Source organism: Fulmarus glacialis, unplaced genomic scaffold, assembly GCF_000690835.1.
Source record: "Fulmarus glacialis isolate BGI_N327 unplaced genomic scaffold, ASM69083v1 scaffold10641, whole genome shotgun sequence".
Taxonomy (NCBI): Eukaryota; Metazoa; Chordata; class Aves; order Procellariiformes; family Procellariidae; genus Fulmarus; species Fulmarus glacialis.
This window is the reverse complement of record NW_009193420.1, coordinates 17,515-24,492: the sequence shown is the minus strand read 5'-3', so window position 1 is coordinate 24,492 and position 6,978 is coordinate 17,515. Positions and strand designations below refer to the sequence as shown.

The 6,978-nt window shown below is 43.1% G+C and overlaps 1 protein-coding gene across 1 annotated transcript in view; it reads left to right on the top strand.

Annotated features, from left to right (window-relative positions):
* The window catches only part of LOC104083813 (lymphoid enhancer-binding factor 1-like), a 68,956-nt gene extending 64,476 nt beyond the window's left edge, over positions 1 to 4,480 (top strand). Inside the window, 1 exon segment of the mRNA XM_009587447.1 lies at positions 3,363 to 4,480. The gene's annotated coding sequence lies outside the window, so the exon portion shown is untranslated.
* The last annotated feature ends 2,498 nt before the right edge of the window (positions 4,481 to 6,978 follow it).

Below are 6,978 nucleotides of genomic sequence, written 5' to 3'. Positions count from 1 at the left end.
TCCGATTAGCATGACCTGGATGAAGCTGCATAATCCTCTCCCTTGTTCTAGAAAAATGGCATGAGTTGAAGACTAGAGGAGGAGCACAAGGCTGTTGCGGACCCACCCTTCAGTCCATCTCATTCCCAAGCATGGGGAGGACTTCTGATCCCCCTCCGATGCTCTTGCCTTCAGCCATTGAGCCCAGGCTTGTTAGGAGGCTTTAGTTTTACTGTAGTGATTCCTGAAATACAGTTTTATCACTTCAGTACTGAAGACTTTTTTTTTTTTTTTTTTTTTAACACTGAGTTATTGTTGAATTTTATTTCTGTTTCTTTCTCGAGGTGGTGGTGGGGTTTTTTTCCCCCCCTTTCCTTCTGCAGTCAGATGTACACTGCAAATGGCACAGACAGTGCCTCCTATTGTGGCTCAGGCTCAAGACTTCACATATGTAAAATGTGACTTGCAGCACTTTCTTTGAAGCCTAACCACAGCCAGGGAGCTGTAATTGCAGTCTTTGATTGCGCCGACTTCACTTGTGGATTGGGCTTTGCTAGGGCATGCCTGGCTTGGCGAGACTTCAGCTACAGCCCCCCAGTGAAGCCTTAGATGTGGGAAGTCTTCAGTCTCCTTAGCACATGCCTGTGGTTTCTTGAAAATAATCCTGATTTGACCTGTTTTATATCTGTAAGGCAACACCATCATCATTCGTATTTTTTAGGTATTATTTGGTTTATCAGCAGTAGAAGTATTTCCAGCGTGTAGCCTTAATGTGCAGCTGGGGAAAGGCTGGGTTCTAGATGCTGTTTTCGGGATAGCTACTGTGTAATTTGCTGTACTGCAGTACTCGCTTAGAAATAAAAATATTTGGGGCTTCACTGTGGCTGTCCCCTTGCAGAATTACAGCAGTATCTGCAGCCTCTCTATCGGAACAGGGGCTAATTAGGCGCCGAGAGGGGCTATGGAAAGGAGGCAGGCACTGCGAAAGCTGCCTTTGGGTTGAGAAAGAAGCGATGGCCGCTGTTTGAAAAAGCTGAGGGCCAGAGCAAGGCCGCGGTCGTTATTTTAACCTCCTGACTTCAAAGACAGCTTGCTGGTAAGGGAAGGGGGGAGGAGGCAGGGAACCATCTCAACAGAAGAGCATTTCATTTCCTTCGGTGAAGTACATTCCTGGCTGCTAATGGGGAGTAGCTCTGAATCACAGCGCTTGTATCAGACTGCTGTGAACTACTGGCCTGGCGCCTCAAGGCCATTCCTCAACAGGAAGCTGAATGTTTTCATGTAAGACTGAGAGGAAAACCTTCCCAGGAAGAGCAACCTGGACCAAACCTTTGAAAATCCGGGATGAAAAGGCACAAAATAAATATAAAGCTGCAGGGTGCTCTCCCCAGCGTTCCTCTGCTGTTTGCTTGGCCTCTCTTTCGTGCTCCTTGGAAAGGTAGAGCCCTTTGCAGCTCTTTGATCCGCATGTGTTACGGAGCACTGTGCTACTTTGTAAAAAATAAAAAAAAAAAAAAAAAAAAAAAAAAAAAGCAGGAAGCTCCAAAGGCTTTTTTTAGTTGGGACTTGGGCTGGTTTTATGAGGAAATAGGAACTGAATTAGTCAATATAGACCACCTCTGTTGAAACCACTGGTTTGCCAGTGGACTTTCAGCTGGGCTGTTTAAGAGGCCACAGTGACTTTAAATGTCCTTTTGTGGCTACTAGCAGCAGGTGAAAATTATTCATTATGTATCCAGGATGGTGGTATTTGAGGGCGGGGAGGGCGTCCTTCAAATTAAAGCTATACAGGACAGTTTGATATAAATCTGCGCTTGTTTTCTACCTTACTTAGTCTGCAGCTGAACTTCTTCAGTGTCCTCAGCTTTCCTTTCCACTAAAACAATGGTCATGTGGGTGGCCTCTGATGAGGAGTCAACTTGTTTAGTAAAATTTTGGGGCCTCAGCTTGTGCTTACTAAAATCAAAGGGTCCGAAATCAGTTTTGGAGGCTTTCTACTCTGGAGTACATTAGCCTGTGTAACCGCTTATTCAGGAGCTGTACTCAACCAGTACGGGCAAAACGCTTTGCATTGTAATGGCTTACATGGAAGCTGCAGCAGATGGGAGGTGGGTGTCCAGTTATAAATGGCCCAGGTTTAAATACTGCTGCTGTAATATTTGCTGATTAATTCTGCTTGTGACTTTTACAGGCTCAAGCAGTCTCTCTATTATGATTAGTCTAACAGAAGTTTGACTTGTGGTTTAAACCATTTCTTCATAAACTTGTTCTGTCTTGCCTTGCGTGATTCAAGGTGCTGGCAGTGTATCTTCTTTGTGTGACTAAGCATTTTGTGTTTCTTCTGGTGAAGATTCCTCACCTTCTCCACCAAACTGCATTCCTGTGCTAATTTTGGTCATTCTCAAAAGCTTTGCTCATTGAACCCTCTAGTTGTTTGGCAGCTGAGTAGTACCTGGAGGCCTGGAGGTTAACGTAGATTTTTTTGAGATACCGATAATCCTGAGACCATTACTGGCGAGCGTGTGTCCATCTGTGGAAAAACGCCTGACCCATTAGACAGTCTTTGGGTGGAGTCGCTGTTATGACCCCATTGTCTGGGTCAGAAGGGCAGGGGTGATGGTTGAGTTAGCAATTGCGTAAGTCAGCTGATGTAACCCAGAGACCTAACGATGAAGAACTGTTCCTCTCTGGATGACCAATACCTATAAGGCTTGCACTGTTGGCCTTTTCACATGCTGTAAGAACATAAATCCTTCCAAGATCCTAGTGAACTTTACTGCTAGGTAAGAGGCCCATGGCTCTTAGGCAACTGGAAGGTGTACCCTACCCCCCTGAAGAGCAGAATGAATCCTCCCCAGTTGTGTGGATGCATGGTAGGGTCAGTGTTCACACAAGCCTCACCCACCACATTCTTATACTCAGCCGCTTACAGAAGACAGCATTTCTTCATTTCTGCAGGGAGTAGAGCGTGAGGCTCTGAAGTAGAGGTTTAATTGACCTCAACCACTGTAGTACTAAAGCCTGAGGATGTCTAGTTTTGTAACAGGTATCTGAGTCAAATGTTGTAGATAAATGAAATCCGCTACAAAAGGGAGTTACTTTTGTAATATGTTGAATGTCTAAATAGCTTTTTAGTTGGTGTGGACATCTATTTACAATCCAAAGTACTCTCCGTAAATATTCTTGCAAACTTCAAGCAAGAGCAAATAGCGATACTCTGCACTTAACTTTGACATTGCAAAGGACACATTCCATGAATACAGTTGTGTCATAGAGTTACAGTGACCCGTCACCAGCTTCTCTGAAGGATTTAACAAAGAAAAAAAAAAAGCTTCATATAGTCTTTATCACTCTCTCTCTCTCTCTCTCTCCCTTCCCTGTAGGTGGGAAAAGAAATGCTTTCTCAACTTGCAAAGCAAAGGCGGCGACACCAGGACCCCTTCTGGAGATGGAAGCTTGTTAAACCCTAGGTGTGTCCTTCATCCACACAGACCACCCCCAAGGAGTCTGTCTAGGATGTCATTCACCCTGATGTCACTGCTAGAGACACTGAATCATAAAGACAATCACTGCCAAAATCCTTCACTATCACGAGGTCCAGCCCCGATATAAATAGAGCAAATGAGCTCCTGGGTCAGCAGAGCAGCTTTTGTCTTCACTCCACCTCTGCCTTGCACTCTTAAGCCCCCATCTCATCTGTGTCCCTATTGAGTCAGCAAACAAAGTAGCATGGCTGTCTCTGCCTGCTTCAGCCAAGAGAGTAACGTAGACCACAGCTGCCCCATACAGCACATCGAGGAATGGAATTTGCCTGGACCAGGATGACACACTCAACCTTCTTTTTATTTAATGGTGCGACAGGATCAATTTTGGGTTTAGCTTTTTTAAGAAACTTGAATGCTTTTATATTTTAACTTTTAGTTTGTAATTTCTTTGGTGTATATTTTACTAGGTATGAGCTTTTAAACAAGTGTCAGAAATCTGAAATACTTTTTAAATAAAAGGGGTTTTTCTTTTTTTTTTTTCTGCCAGAGGAAAAACCTGTATGGAAAAAAGGTGGCTTTTTTGTTAAACTATTTGTAACAAATAGTGGCCTCTCAGTCTATATAACACAGTGTCCTATAGAACTAAATAAATGTAACAACAGTCAGCTGGTCAGTAGACACTTCAGTCTTGCATCATCTACTCTGTAAACATAAGCAATACATCCAGCAAATCTGACTGCAGTGAGTTTTCCTTCTCACCCATTCCCCTTCTCCTTGTAAAAAGCCCAGCACTTGAATTATTACTTCAATTGTTCTGTATTTGTATCTGTTTTTGTTAGCCTGTTAGTGGGATTTTATGCCAGTTGTTGAAATGAGCATTGATGTACCCATTTTTTAAAATAGTAAGGCACAGCCTTTGCCAAAAATACTGTCAACCGATTTTTTTTTTTTTTTGTCATTCCAGTTTGAGTTAATGTGCTGAGCATTTGTTTTTTAATAAAAGCTTTGTAATAAAACTAAAGTCAATTGTCTGGCTTAAAAAAATGAGAATGGCTCGTGCTTGATGGAGTAGAATCCCTCAAAGGTAGAAGCAAGCCCAGGAAGGCACAGTCACTTCTCAGGCTGAAGACTTTTGGCGCATTCTTCCCTTGCAGGAAATGCTATCTGTCCGTTTGGCTGTTTGCTCACCTGAAGTGAAGTCATTTTGGAAGCTTCCTTTCTTCCTAAAGAGAGCAGAAGTCTCTTGTTTTCATACCAGGAGCAAGGAATGGGCAGGCTTGGTGCTCCCTTATGCTTCTCAGTTAGATTTGGCCCAAGTGGAAGGACCAGGGTCTGTGATCCCTCCCTCTATCTTCAGTTTCCTACTAAAATCTTGGTGAATGCAGCAGTGGTTTTAAGCTGATGATTAGGAATATGGATTCCCTTCTTTCTGGATGCAGTCCAGAAAGGGGTAGGAGCCTGTAGTTAAATTTCTTATAGCTGCATAAATTATCCTGCAGTCAAGGACTGGAGCTGGCTGCAGAATCAGCTGTGGAGGGCCTGGTTTCATAGTGTCAGATCCAGAGAGTCAGCATGGCCTGCCTACTGCCAGTGGTGCCCGTGAGACGTTCCTGCAACAGCAAGCAGCTCCTCTGCATGCTTCAAAACTGAAAACACAGGCGTTTTGAGTCCTTCAAACCCCAAACACTACCAGCAACTTCTCTGACACCTTTCCCCTTTTGTTCAGGGACTGGTATTCCACAGCTTTGAAACACAGACACAGCTGCCTGACTTCTACTAAAGGACTTCAAAAGGAAAAAAAACACTGTAGACATAGGTAAACTATTCCAATGGTTTGTGAGCACCACTGCAAAAAAAATATTATGAACTGTACATTGAATCAGCATATCTTATATTCTAGCTCCTGAATCTTGTGTGAGACTGGACTGAGTCAAGCTTGAGCTACAAGAAATTACATAGGTGAGTTACTGCCTAAGGAAGCTTTTTGATTAGATTGTTTATAACTGACCCTTAAACTCTGTTGCATAAGAAATTTCATAATTAAAAATGTTATAAAACAGCTTCCTCTTAAACCAGCATGCACTGCACACAAACCCAATTGTAAGCATGTAACCAGCATATTAGTCCTTGCAGTATTTATTTCTAGCAACTAGTGATTACGTTAAAAAAAGCAAAACAAGTGACCAGGCAAGGGAATGCTCTCAGATGGCATGAGAAAAGACCTCTGAGAGAACAGCAACTGTATACTAGAGTTTTGCAAGACTTGGCTACGTTTCCATTCCAGTTAATTATCCCAGCCTTTGCTGGAAACCTGTCTGGTTTTTGGTTTGGGGTTTGGTTTTGGTTTTTGTTTTTGTTTTTAAAGGGAAAAAAGCAAGTACTTTAGTGCAGTAATTGTTCTAAATCAAGGATTACTGCAGCGAGTTCTCTAAATTACATGTTCCAAAGATAACAGTTCTTTTTAAAACTTTTTAAAATGCAACTACTTTATTTAGATTTTGTAATGGCTATTTAAAAAGCCACCTACCCATTTTGCAAAAACATTGTTCCCAATAGAGGTGTTACCCTTATGTAGCACGTTGTCCCAAATACACTATGTAGCGAACAGTTGCCTGTCTTAAGGACGAAAGGTCTTTCAGCTCTAACAGTGAAGGAGAAAAAGAATTCAGGAGCTAAAAATAACATCTCTGCTGCTAACATAGAGTGAGCAAGCACCATGTGTTGGGCTCATTCATAGATCAAAGACCTTTCACATACAGCAACTATGGGAAAGGTTAACTAATATGCAAGGCTTAGGATGCTCCCAGGAGAGCACCTGAAACTGAGTAACCACACTATCCTGGAATACCCTCTGTGACTTGGGTCAGTGTCTGCTCCTGCCCCCCACTGCTGATCGGCGTTTGTTCCCACGGGACTGGAAGAGCAAATTGACCTGCGCCCTCACTGTACTGCACCAGCTTGTCAGTGGAGACAGTAAAAGTGGCCTAGTGATGATGGTGTTACCCTGGCAGTAAGACTAGGTTTAAATCCTTGTGATACCGAATAAATTATTCCAGATGAGACTCAAAAACGACACCTAAATTCCTGATGTGCAATTAAGGCAGAAGTCAGCATCTAACCATGTCTCTCTTTGGTGCCTGAGGAGATGATTACCCTGTATTTCCCACAGAAAATGTCTTTAAGGATTTAAATGCTCCTACCTAATGGCTGAGTTAATTATCCAGATGCTTCTGTAGAAGCATTCATAAACCCACTCTCTCCCTCCATGCTTCACTCCATGCATGTGCCAAAACCAGTTCTGCACAGATCACGGTACAGGTAGTCCCATTCATAAACACAGGAGATCTCCTAGTCGCTAGGAAACACATGTCCTTCCCCCTCCCCTCACCGAAAAAACAGCAATGGGCAAAGACGCAGAACAGGGCAGTTGAGCCAGGATTATTTACAGCTAATCAGGCCAACATCACAGGATGGTCTGGCTCCTCAGGCTTCTGGATCACCTGGACCAGAGCCA